We start from the raw sequence: 14240 nt of genomic DNA, 5'->3' as shown, positions 1-14240 counted from the left end.
TCAGTGAATATTTGCTTTGCAGTCTGGCCATACAGACTTTGCCAATACTTGTAAGCTATTTCAGCCAGCCTGTCCTGTTGATGGCAGATGTATTTACAAGTAGAAGTGCTTGTCTGGCTATATGAGTTATTGCCCAATATGAGAAAAACCCCAGAAGGTTAATAAGACAAGCCAAAGGCTTTCGCCGGTACAGAGAAAAGACAAAATTCAGCAGCCATGTTGCAGAGCAAAATAGCTGAGGGGCCTCACCTGCTCCATGTTCTTCTGGTTTCTTCTGAGTGACCCAGCCCACCAAGTTGGCTTTTCTGGGTACTGATTTCTCCTCCTCAGGACAACGTCGTAAGCGCCAAATCCTCACAGTGTTGTCATCAGAGCACGTGGCAATCTAAGTATAAATTTGTGTGTTAGAGTAACCAGGGCACATCCTACGGATCACTGGGTGAGTGAACTGGAGCAGCTACACCCAACACAGCATGCCAATATGAATGATGGTGAAGCTTGGCTGAAGGGGTACAAGACTGACCACTAAACAATGAAAGGAACCCAACTCTGTTTCATTACTGTACCAGGCAGCAGTATTTGCTTTAAAGCAGGCAAGGCTGCTGCATCCATGTCTTTCTGCTATAGAAATCTCAGTCACCACCAACCATTTGTGTCACATGGCTGTGTTAAGAGACACTAGTCTGCTCAGCAAGGGTCATGGCACATTTTGAGATTTCAATCCCTTGGTAGACAAAAGCAGCCATGCTCCTTTTTGCACCTGCATCTTGATCTGCCTCTGCTGCTGAGGACATCTTCTGCTTGGGGACAAACATTTGCAACACACCGAGAAGGTGACATTGGAAGGCTGTTGCATGAGCTGTGCTATCTCTTCAGAGTCAGATGTCAGCAGTATCTGGCAGAGAACCCAGCTCTGCCAGGAACACTGGTCTAGAGCCCTGCCACAGCATCACGTGCTCCAAAAGGATCTCTGGAATACCAACCGAAGGAGCACCACCCATCTAGCCCACATTTTATGGCTCTGTTCAGGCAGATTAACTGGTGACTCAACAGGGAATCAGTAGAAAGAAAAAGGAAATGCTGGGGTGAAAGTTCACAGCAATCTGAATGGGAAAGTGTCTCTACTCTGACCTTTTTCACACCAATGTTGTCCCTACAGAAAGCAACCTTGCCTCTCAAATCACACCAAGCAGCTTCCTGACATGTCTTAGCACCACATTTTCCATTTTTGGCATCTGAACAATGGCTGACTATTTCTTCCCTGTGTCAGTAACAGTTTGAAAGGCTGAATTGGTCTGCATTTCCAACACATCACGATCAGGATGCTGGACTACCTCTAGATCAGAGGTTTCATCTGAAATGCCAGTTCTCATATTGTGCCTCTTATGAAACTAGAACAATTCCTCATGTTTGCCTGCAGGACTTCCAACCTCCTACACTGTAATGCTTTTCTGAAGCCCTGGTGCTGCCTTGCAAGCCAGGAAAAGCAGCTGACCTCTTTAATATTGTGGGGTGGAAGAAACTCTTAGGACATTGTTCAGGATTTTTCAGGGTTATTTCTAGTTTTGAGCTAGGCCAAACATTTGAACAAACTTCCTACTTCAGTTGTTTTCCTTATAGTGATACCTGGTGCATAATTACTGACCCAATATCACTGGAGGCTCTTTTTGTCGTAAAAACAGCTCAGATTTTGAAAAGAGGTCACAATGTTTTTTGAAAAGGGTCCATATGGTTTTTAAAAGGCGTTCAAAACTTCTTGCCACTCTGTACAAGACTAGCAGGTGTATCAATGGTCAGGGGAAAGGAAGATGTGAGTATGGAACAACAAAACAAGCCTTTGGTTTATGAAATCCCTGATTAAATTATTTCACTTTTTTGTCTCTTATAGGTAGTATCACGATCTTATCAGGAGAAGTCTTTGCTGATTTGCAATTTCTTAGGACTTCTCAGCCTAAATCATCTGAAAGTAATAAAAAGGTTCTGATACATTGTGCTCATACGACACAGTCGGATTACTGTCCCCTAAATGAACATTTTTAGAAGTAATTGGCTAAAACTTTCCTCCCAAAACAACAAATGCTGCTGCCATTTTGAAAAGCAAATGTTGTCACATCACATCTATTGTTTCACAGTAAAGACAGAAAACAAACCTTAGTGAAGTCTGAAGGACACCAAGCAATGGAGGTAACTTCTTGAGAGTGACCAAGGAGTATCCGTGGAGGAAGGCTGGGCTCAGAAACCTTAAAAATTCCACAGAAAAACAAGCAAACAGTCAGAAGGCACACAGGCTAATATACATCTCTAAGAAAAGACCCCATAGCCCACCTGGGAAGCATACTTCCCATCTTTCTTGTATGAAATGCATAAATCAAATGCTCTCAGCCTGTCATCATGAGGCAACAACTGAGGAAGCCCTAAGCAGAAGTTCGTGGAAACTTGTTCAATTCCTGCTACACACAGGAATTCTGACTCCTGAGTTGTCAGCCCAAAACATGACACAAGCATTTAAAGTACCTCTACCTGTTCCAGGTAGGATGCTTAAATGTTGGGAGGGTCATATTTTGCATCAGGTTAGGCAAATAGTTTCTGCTGCCATTTTACCAATGTCCCAATCAAAGGTCAATGGTTTTATTAAAAAACCAAAACCATTGCCAACAAAATCCCATAGATGAACCTTCACTGGCTTCAGGACTGGCATTTGTGCAACTGCCAAGTGCCTGTTCCTCCTCCAACCAATCAGTTGGACCAGACACCCTCTTAAGAGTCCATAAAAAAGCTCTCTAAATCACCCACATTCATTCAACTGATCTCCATTTCTCTCACACTCTTCATAAACATCTTTCTCCTGTTCTACAGTATTGCTACTTATCTTCGACTCCAGCTCTTGTAAGTGACAGACAGAGCTGAAGCCAGAATTAAGTGGCCCAAAGAAGAAAACACACACACACAGATTCTGTCCAAGCTTTGCTTGCTTTCAGCAGGCAATCCTTTCTGGAGCTGTGAGTCACCATCATTGATGTGACATTATCAAGGGGATTTGCATAAATGACTAAAGGAATGAACAGATCCTTTACTATGTGGGAAAAGGAGTAGACATTACATATAGGTTTCAAAGATGGAAGAAAGGCTTCTGATTTACACATATTTTTCTCTTGTGGAACATCATCTACAACAGTCTGCAAAACTGCAGCTGAATATCCAGCTTCAGAACTTAAGTTGTTCTGATACAAACAGGTTCATCTTAACAGGACGCTTTTTTTTTCCCATGGCATGATAGAGGCAAGCACTTGACTAAATATCCACTAAATGCTTTGGTCAGAGCATTCCCTTCACTGCCAAAACATGCAATGCCATGGAAACTAAATCCCTATTTAGGGAATAAACAACAGATCTTGGTGCAGAGAACACCTTGACTTACAATTAACAGCAGTCTTGCTATTATACACTCATAACAGACACAACAGTGGTCCAGTAGCCACTGATTGCTGGAAGGAAAGCAGCAGAAGGGAATTACTCTTTCTAGGACACGGTGGTTTTACACTATAGCAGTGTAAATTAAATCAACTACACCCAATTCACATTACTGTGAAGGGAAGAAGAGTGCAGAGTTATGGCTGTGTCCACTGTGTTTGGCAAAAGACTGTCAGCCAGTCTGTGCATGTTAAGTCAGGATCAGCCACGGCACAGGCTGCTTTTTGTGCCTGAATTGGCAGGATATTGTTGGGGAAGTGAGGCCTATTGTGGAAAGGTTAAAAAGAGAAACCTAGGAAATGAGACTTTTTTTAGTTGCTCTCCTCACAGCTGTTACATCCATCTTCAAGAGGCAGCATAGAATGGTGTCCATGGTTTTGTGCACCCTATGGCACAGAAGCACGTACATTCCAGGGCTGGGACAGACCAAAGCATAACTTGATACGGTTTCCTGGGAGTGATCCACATCAAAGGATTGAAAGAACAATGGAAGTACATGTCTACAAACAGTACTTTTTTTTACCAGGAAGGCACCCCAGGTGCCATCTTCGTGGAGAAAAACCTCTCTGCCCTTCAGTTTTTATAATCTTAACAGTTGTTCAAGAGTGAGATTTCATTAATTAATAAACTTCTAATTTAAAAAAAAAAAACCAAACCCAACACAATAAAGGAAGCGTTCATTGCCTGGAAGCGACTTACATATGAAAACAGACTCAAACAGCATCCTTGTCAGCAATAATTTCTATCCACAGTGTTCCTCACCCAAACACAAACTTAGCACTGATGCTAAAGTTTCTCAAAGAAATCATCTAAATGGAAAAGGTCTTCCTCTGCCTTTCATTCCTCTCTAGCTACAGAAAGAGCTCTTCATTAAGGTCTTTAGAATGTTACCTGTTAACTGCTCACGCAACATCTAACCACTTTTTTTTTCACAGTATAGTAAGTCTTCATGCCATGAAAAGATATATATGTTTCAGAGTCAAATCTGCCAACATTTAAACTAAGAAGCCTCTGAATATGACAGATCTTGGAAGAGACAAATTCATTGGAAGTCCCACTTTCTAATATGACCATAGGATTAAAATAAAAGTAATTGTCTGATGATTTATTTTATAAATATGCAATATGATCTGTCACTCATATGCGATAGCAACACAAGCCTTCTGTACATTAATACATTTTAAATGTACCTAAATGCTTAAATTTTGAGATATAATGACATCCTCGAATACTCTCAACTGAGTCCCAGCCTGTGTTCCAAGAAAGTATCAAAAAACATGAACGCAGAGTGTGCAACTCAAGTTCACACAGCCATTTTTGCTGAACTTGCATGGAACACAAGGAAGGTTAAAATTACACCACTTGGCACAGTAGTCACGCTACCACACTCCTGCCTCTACTGAGTGAGCAACCCAGCTGCTTACAAGTGTTCTCCAAATTAAAGAGGCTACATGCTCAAACCACAACCTCAGCAGGCTGACCCTCTCCTCTGAGAGGTCTGCATTTTACTTTCAAATTCGTTGTGAAATGGATACACAAGTCAACATTCCCTAAAAATTATCCCAAACCTGAAAAAGGCAGTCACCTGTGGTTTCTGTCTATTCTACTTCAGTAACTCTACTCTGTTCCCATTTGGGGAACACAGAGAACAGACCTCAAAGCATGCCTTATTCTGAGGTGCCTGCTATTACCTTGGTGACATTTGCAATTCCTACACATCACTGCAAAATGTTAAGTGACGAAGCCTCTCAGCTGTCAGACAGTGCTTTGGAATTTTGCTGAAGGCTCTGCCTGAGCCCTTGCTGTAATACAAAGGCTTTAACTACTGTAAATTAGGCATGAGAAAAAGCTATGGCTGAGGCAGGAGCTGGAAAAGGGAGAGGTGGAGGGGAAGAGGGCCCTTTAAAACAATTAAACTTTCAGGTTTCTGCTAATGTGCTCCACTGCTAAATATGAACTAAGAACTGCCTACTTGTCATAGCTGCCTGAATCAACAGGACTGAAAGAGGATTTTAATGCCCATTAAAACCAGATTAAGAACAGCACTTGCAACAAGCAGCAGCGATGAGAGACGTACCAATGGCAGGAGGTTAGCTCTGTTTTACATTAAACAATTACATAAAGCCTTGACAGCAACATACACGCTCTAGGCACAACATGCCAGGAGGTAACCCCATGCTGCTTGGGGCAGGACTGGGAAGCAAGGAGGGTTCTATGTGAACATGAAAGGCAAAAGCAGCTCCAAGCTGCATGCTTGGGTCTCCCCCCATTGCCTCACCTTCCAGATGTATGCATTGCAGTCACTCGAGCCACTGACCAGGAACTGGTCATCTGGGCTGGTGCTGGATTTAATGTAAAAGGTTGAATTCTGGTGTCCGCTGAAAACAGCCACTGTGAAGAGAAAACAAAATAAAAAGATAAATAAAAGCCCCACTCAATGCACAGCCCTGCAGTCAGTTGTGCAAGGAGGGCTGATCTTACAGGCTTTTCCTGCCTAGCCACATATCCTTTGGAGAAAGTGGTTGCACTGCTCCCTTGCTCTGGGGCTCTGGCAGCAGGAAGTTTTTATTATTCAGCTGGAGCCCTTCAGGCTTCCCAAAGAAAGCAACGGCACTTTCATTAAAGCTCTAGCTTGACCCACAACACAGGCAGGCTCAGCCATCACCTGGGCTGCCCCCCTACTCTGGTTCAGGTTCCTTGTCTCTTCCTCCCTCAGTGCCACCACCAGTGCCACTACATCAACAAGGGCAGTCCCACAGCAAGGGCCTTCTTCCACCCAGGTGGCAACAAAGGCACTGGCTGCTCCTTGTTCCAGCTGCCAGCAGCTTTATTTCATCAACAAAACTTGCATTTTGTCAGTCATGCTCTCCTGTATTTAAAGCCTCGGTAGTGTTTGCTAAAGCCTTGAAACCATCACCCCAAATGGCTGACATTCCCACTAACCACAAGGGCCTTCAGCTGGCATGAGAGCAGAGTGTGGATCTGGAGGGCTTGGCTGCACCATGTCCTGTCCTCTCGTGGGGCACAAAGGACAAGTTACCCAGTGTAGCCCCAGGCTGGGCTGGCACCCTCTCCTCCAGCCCTGTTTTAATAATGGCTCTCGAAAAGGAAACAATCCACAGCCCACAGGACACGTGGCTGCCTTCAGTGGCTTTTGAAGAGTTGTGAGACCCCAAAACACCCTTTGAATTTTTTTGCCCACAGCTCTCCCAGTGCAGTGGCCACCAGACAGTGAATCCCTTCCCAAACCAGGCAGCCAGTGCTGTTCCAGGAGGATTTCCTGACGAACTAAAGCTGCCTCAGCACTGGATAAGAGCGGCTGCAGCCGCGGTGAGGGCGCAGTGAGAGCGGCACAAGGGCGGGCGGGCGCTGCCCTCTGCGGGAGCGCTCCGAGGAGCCGCAGCACACGAGTTCCACGCAGCTGGAGCCATGGAGACTGCTCGCCTCGGCTGCACACGTGAGGCAAGAGCTCCATGAGGAGGCCGAGGGCTGCGCTGGCGAGAGCCTGCTCCTATGAGAGGACAGGCCGGGCAGCCCACTCCCACAGAGCAGCCGGCAGTGACACACGGGGTTAGCCTCAACAACCAAGCTATTAATATTTACTACTTGCAGCACTCTTCCACTCTGGAAGCATTCCCACCCACCAGACTGCCTTCCTGAAGAGCAGACAGTAGGACACATTGTTCATTTAACTTCAGTTAACTGAGACACTGAGAAAAGGCAATGGAAAATAAATTATGTGTCTGGCTGGAATGCATCTAACAAGTTTTGCCACTTTCTGGGAAGTGGCCACTGGCCTATGACAAAGCAGCTTCGTGCACCAAAGGCTCTGGGCCATCTTTTGCATGTAAAGGTCACAGACGCAGAGTTGAAGGAATCCGAAAGGCTGAAACTTCTCAATATGCTGGGGATCCTTTCTCCCAGAAACTGTGGTAGAAGTTAAATTTAAAAGACACCTTAAAATATCTGAAGTAATCAGGTGATCACTTTTAATGGATTCATAGCTAGAAGTCTGACAAATCAGTGACTGCCAGTAAGGAAAAGATTCAAACTGGCTTCAGGCTGGATAGCAGCCATTCCTCACTGGATAACGAGAGCTAATGTGCAAACTACCATCAGTCTGTCTGGGTGAACCAGTACCTGCACTCATAAAAGTTTTTGTGCTATCAATTTCATGTAGATGGCTTAACAAAAAATATGGATCTCTCCTGCATAGCTTTAGAGATAAGAGCATTGAATAGGCCTCCTCTTAAGTGTAGAACTTGGTCCCTGTCTCTCTATGTCAGAGGGACAAACTTGCCTTTCTACACTCTGTAACATCTGGTTTTTTGGAGCTAGTTCCACAGATATCATGCTTACCTGGAGTGGTCCTTAAACTTGTCATATTGAACATGTAGATACTATCATCAGTGCAGTTAGCAAAGAGATTAGCACCAGTGGAATCCAAAACCAGGCTAGAATATCCTACAGACAAAGAGAGAAGTTCTTCATAAGGAAAAAAAAATTGGAAAAGAGACATTCTCAAAGAAATGCCCAGAGAAGGAAATTTGGAAAGGGTCTGTAACATCTGTGAGATTTTCATGGTAAAGTTTCTATGTTTGACAGAGCACTTGCTGAATAAGAAATGTTTCTAGAATAACACCCACATTTTCTCATGAGGATTCAGGGTGGTATTTAGAAAGGAATTGCACCTTCAGAGCAGGCAAGTGATTTATTTGATCGTTTCAAACAGATAACAGGAACAACCAATAGTAGAAGTGGAGGTCAAAAATAAAGAGAAACCCCCATGCTTTTGTAGAATAAACCATCCTCTGATTTTCTAGTGATTCAGATTCAAGAAAAATCTTTCCCTGCAGGCAAATTATTTCACAAATGCCTGCTCAAGGATTTCCCTCGTGTTCCTGGGACTGATGCTGACCATTACCACATTGATTAGACAAGTCATCAGGAATTACTGTGTTGTATCAGAGCATTGTAAGGCATTAAATGCACAAAGAAGACAGAGAAACACGAACAAGTGTGGTACTGTTTTTGATAACAGCTTCAAGAGGCGAAAATACAAAACCCCCGTCCAGTCTGTTGTCTTTGCAAGCTATAATGCAAAGGAAGTTCAATCTGAATTTTACTCATGTATCAAAATGACTAGCTAAATTCCTCATCAAGAGCTCTACTGTTCCTCATCTCTGTTTAAGAAAATGGACTGCTGAAACTTTAGCTAGTTTTCGTCATTGGTGCAGTGATACAAAAGTTGGGGATGTTTGCTCTTCAACTTGAAAATTTGGTATTGGCTATCAAAATACCCTGCAGAGTTTTCCAGTGTGATCAACAATTGGCTATAAGGATAAGAAATGTCACTTGCAGTACTTCTTAAATTCACTCTGCACTCTAACAAATTCATGTCCAGTGCCCTACCAAGCTTGCGAGTGCTGGTTCCAGGGTAGCAGAAAGACCTGATGGGCAGCGGGTCCTGACGGAAGGCGGCGTAGTTCCTGCGCAAGTCCCACACTTTGATCACACTGCAATAGAAAAGCACGAGTGTGTTCAGCTTCCAAATTTCCCTTGCCATGCTGATAAAAGCCTTTTAGGAGCACAGGAAGTCAGGTTGCTCATGACTGAGGAGTGTTCAGTGCTAAGGAGACAACAACTGAGAAGCAGAGCAGAGCGATGTTGAAAGCAGAACAATTCCTCTGCTGGCCGTGAGTGAGGAGGCAGCACTGCCTTCTGTAACTAACACAAGACAGAACAAGAGCCTACAAGCCAACTTCCTTCAACTAGTAAAAGGAAATACAAGGATGCCTTTATACTTAGGACAAGTAGTTTTAGTCTGCAGTTTTAAAAATCAAGTCTTCCAGTTTTTCCCTTGCTCTTTGGGAGCAAGTCTCTGTCATGAACCATAGGCAGGAGAGTCAATCTTATCTGCCTCAGAAAGGCTCTGACCACATGGAAGCTGCTAAAGAATCGAGTCCAAGAGGGTTTCCATGCTAATCAATAAGACAGTTTGCTTGAGCTCCAAGATGCTGCAAGAGATCTGGCACCTAAGAGAATGAATCTTTTGTAACTCAAAGCAACGTTTTCTCAAGCACACCTACACATATCCAGGCCCTGACCACCCACCCACATCCAAAAAGGCTGTCTAACAATAGTCTGTCTGTGTGTGGTCTCATAGGTCCACAAGAACAGAGAGAGAGATAAGAATTGCTCTCATTCTGCCCCATAGCTAAGACAGTAAAATGAGCGTTTACCACATATGCACAATTTGTCCAGTGCTGCAATCTCCAGCAAGGAACTAAAGCCAATGCAAGCTGACAGCATAGCTGTTGATTCCACCTAGCAGTAACTCTAGCCTTGTTGGCCACTGATTGATCTTAGAGAAAAAATGTCTGTATCTTTTTACACCACTGAGCACATAGAATAGGCAGAAAAGCAGGCATCCTCCCTCCTTACCCATCAACAGCTCCTGCAGAGATCAGAGTATGCTCGTCCTGAAGCAGCACCACAGTTACACTCTGCTGGAAATCCTTAAAAAGAAAAGAAAAAAGCACTTTATTTTCTTTTAAGGTCAGCAAGATCTTGCTGCTTAGTTCAAGGCCATGTGAATGCAGGGAAAACCTCCTTCTAGCCGGGCAGGAGAACCTAGAAACACCAGATGTCACTTAGGACACAACAATCCTTTGAACACTCCCACCAGTGAAATTGCCACTGAGAGATAAGTGTTTGGGCAGCAGTTTGAGATTACACCTTTCAAGTCACAGATAAGAGAGCTGCATTCATCACAAGGTTTAATATATTAAAAATGATCAAGTCTTACTCCAGTAAGGCAGTAATTTGTTTGGTCAAATTAGGGGGGGTAAAAAAAGACAGGAAAAAAAAATTACAACCCTTCATATCTCCCCCCTCAAAAATGGAATGCTGGCCACTCCTTTCCTCTCTGGAAAAAAAAAAAAAAAACAAAAAACAAGATGTATTTTCACATAGCACTTGCCCAAAGTTGGCTTTTATGATGCATGGGTTGTTAGGCAATTAAACAATGTCTAAAATTAGCCACAGCAAATGACCATGACAAAAAAACCTATCTCTGCAAAGATAAATGGAAGCATTTACCACATACAAGCCACATATTTCTCACTATATTTAATTAGGAAGAATTCTGTGAACAACACTGTCCTCAGAAGACACATTTTGTTTGTTCCCCAGATACCTACCACCAAGGGAGCAAGTCCTCTCAGGTTCTGCCTCTTCTTCTTCTGTTTGGAAGGAGTCTGCTTGTCAGCCACGTTGTGTGCTCCACTGATTTGATTCACCTGTCTGTAGAAGCCATCTGAAAGAAATCAAAGACATCTCAGTTAGTAGTTTACACGCAATTTTTTATCACTTTAATAAAACAGACATCAGCTTGGAATTGGTCCTAAAAGGTGGCTGAGGCTAACCTTTAAAGTCATTACTGTATTCTGAAAAGAAAAAATTGTTACTTAAATACAAAACCAGTGAAAAGAACATGGTGCAAAAAATTACAGAGATCAGTGCAGCATGGACAACAAAGGCAAAACTGATCTAGGCAGGCTACTTTTGGCAATCATCACCCCTTGGTCTGTTTTTCACATCTTACATCTTGCTCCGGAGCATTCAACCCATCTCATCCCAAGCAGAACTGTGCTCACTGGAAGGTTTCCAGTGCTTTTCCACTCTATTTTATAATTTTCTGTCTAGCCTTTTGTCTGTTATTTTATGAAATGTGCTCCTTTACTAGATTGATGCACTTTTCTACTTTTTTTTTTCCTACACCTTCCAGTTCAGTTATGTGGAGTCACTCTTTTCCTCCACTTGCCTGTTTGGAAAAGCCAGGAAATCTGGGACAGATGGAAGAGCAAGACATGTTCAGGCAAAGAAACTGATGTGGTAGGGCAGGGAACTGGGAAAAGGCATAAGGGGAAGGGGCTGGAGAAGGAAAAGCTCCAGAAAATAGAAAGAGGAGCAGAATGAGCTCACACCGTATTTATAGCAGGTGTTCCCACAATATATTCATTGCTGCCAGCACTCACAAGCTCCTTTTTTTCTACACTTTCTGCCTTCCTTCCTACTCTGGCAGGAACCTTCCCAGCTTTTCTTCACCCCTCTGGATGGCTCTGACCTAAGCAATCTCTCCCATCTCATCTGCTTTTGTGCTGCCCTAACAGGGATGCACTCTGTACCCCCTCATCTCCTTGCCAACACACAGGGAATTATCAAACCAGCCTGTGTATCATGATGCAAATCTGGGACTGCTGTAAAGTGGAAAAATGTATTATGCATAGCAGAGATACCCATTCCATCCTTTCACAGTACTAAAGCAGTACAGTTATCTGAGACTCCTCTGCTGCCTATATTGTAATCAAAAGTGTCAGTCCAACAAGTCCATCTGAGCGGGACTTTCATGTGAGACACCAAGCTTTTTTGGTACATATCTGAAAGTTTATTTACCTTTCTTGTTGCACCTGGTATCCCAAACCATGATGTTTCCATCTCTGCCTCCAGTACAGAAGACAGCTGAGAGAAAAAGAGTGTTATTAGTTTCCAAAAGCATTAATTTAATTAACTGAATGCAGTACAATGACATCTATGTACCTCTGGCCCTTCTGTCCCAACACTTGGGATACCAGTCCTGGAAATACAAAACTCAGGCTATTGTTTTGCCATGCTTTTTGACTAGCTTCCTTACTCCTGCTATTCTTTTCTCACTCCCACTAGAGAAACCAGCCCATGAAAAGCATATTCACACACTTAGGTATGGAAGTAGATACCCTATCTTATCTTTGCCCCAGATCAGAAATGTGCAGATTTTAGGATCAGGACACCATCAAGTTCCAACAAAGGCAGTTTTGCTTTACTGGCTGGGTCACTGCTCAGTCAGCCTGTGCTATTTCTACCTGTCAGTTTCCAAAGCCCTTTTTGAGCCCTTAAAGTACATCGCCAAGGGGAAAGAAGAAGGAAAAAAACAGACAACAGGGAATATCAACATTTACCTTTCTCAAATCTAGAAAAAGCAACTGACTTGAGGCTACACTGGTGACCTTTGCATATGCCAAGAAGCTCGCCAGCTCTCACATCCCACACCTTGGCTGTCTGGTCTCCTGAAGCAGTGACCTTCAGAGGGAAAAATAAAAAGTTTTAGTCATTTTCTGTACACAGTTGCGAAATCATTAAAAATAAAGTTAGATGGCAAAAGACTGCTTACAATCCTGTGTTCCCCTGGCACCCAGGCAAGGTCAAATACAGCATTTGAGTGAGCCCGCCATTCTAACAAGAAAACAAAAGCCAAGATTAGTTCAGTGCATCGCAGAATGATATTTTGCAGAAGACTAAACGACATCAGACACTGAAATCAGAAATCTTGTCAACAGTTTGCCTTAGGATGAAAACCAACACAGAACAATTCATCTACTACTGCTGTTTGAAGAGCACATGCGTGGTGCTGCTTTGTAAAGAAGACTCAGCTAAGTATATGGAAGGATTTAAGTACTGAAATTGTAATTTATGTTTTAAGAACTTGCAAAAAGCTCTCTTTGATTCCAGCGAATCCCATACTTGTCACATCAAATGAAGATCACCTTCTATACAACATTTACCTTTAAAAACGAGCTTGCTGGTGGTCTGTGCTTCAGTATCATACAGTCTAACAAACCCTTCTTCATTTGCAACTGCGAGTACGTGCTCCAAATTTGGGGCTGAAATAAATTGAAATGTATTATATTATGTAGCTAATACATAATCATGCCCATGCTCTTTGTGAAAGGCCACAGATGCTTTAAATAGGGAATGCAGCAAATATATGGCTGTGGAATAAACAGCATTTACACGGCAACCTAAATGTTAAAATACAGAAATACTGGCAAGCATTTTTTCTGGATGTTCCACTCAGGAACGACCATACATGAGCAATCAAATGGCTCCAGGAGCAACTTTTGAGCCTCTCTGACCAGCTATAATAGTTCTCTAGTTACCGTTTTCTCTATCTATAGTAAATATCATCTACAGCTTCCAGCATTTTCCACGACCTAAGTTGGAAAAGCAGGAAGCCACCTTGGAGAAAAGTAAAATCTCATGCCAAAACTAGAGTACAATGAATGAAAGAGTTTTGCCCTGAAGATCCGGGAGCTTCACTGCTTACTCCTACCCCCATCACGGGGAAACGCTGTGTTTAACTGCCTGGTGACATCCATCCACCTCTGATTTCCACCTAATGTTCTCCACCCTGTTATAGTTTTCCTGTATTTTGAACAAAGCCCAGTCTTTCATCTATGTAGCCTCACGCTGTCACCAAGAGGACATACCTTGAAACAGACACAGACGAAACAAAGACACATTAAAATAAATGCTTTGCAGTTGCTTCTATGAGGGAATACTTTCCAACAGTATATCTAGGAGCACCACAAGCCAATGTTTATCACGTGCAGGAGCAAGTGCACTGTTATCAGCTCACTTTAAAACAAGGAACTCTGCTGACAGCAGAGCCCATACCCTGCCCCCCAAAAGGGCTTTCAGAAGGTGACTTTACCTGTAGAAAAGGTGCAGCCGAAAGGAGGGACCGGCATTCCCGTTTCTCCGTAAGACAGGTGGTCATCTTCTTGTCTGCACTGGTAGTTCTCCAAGAGATGCTGCAGGGGAAGCGCTGAGGACGGACCTACAATGGGACAGACGGACAGTGAGCGCACCAGACGCCACAGGCTCGGGGGCCAGGAGCGGCGAGGCGGCCGGGCACGGCCGGGCCCGGAAGGGTGAGCGGGAAGGCGCGG

General features: G+C 43.5%; 1 protein-coding gene across 1 annotated transcript in view; it reads left to right on the top strand.

Annotated features, from left to right (window-relative positions):
• Nucleotides 1-14240, top strand: part of INTS7 (integrator complex subunit 7) — a 54792-nt gene that overhangs the window by 3761 nt on the left and 36791 nt on the right. The window lies entirely within an intron of this gene.

Source organism: Corvus brachyrhynchos, unplaced genomic scaffold (genome assembly GCF_000691975.1).
Source record: "Corvus brachyrhynchos isolate BGI_N302 unplaced genomic scaffold, ASM69197v1 scaffold101, whole genome shotgun sequence".
Taxonomy (NCBI): domain Eukaryota; kingdom Metazoa; phylum Chordata; class Aves; order Passeriformes; family Corvidae; genus Corvus; species Corvus brachyrhynchos.
The sequence above is the reverse complement of the archived record's forward strand: the minus strand, read 5'-3'. Positions and strand labels throughout refer to the sequence as shown.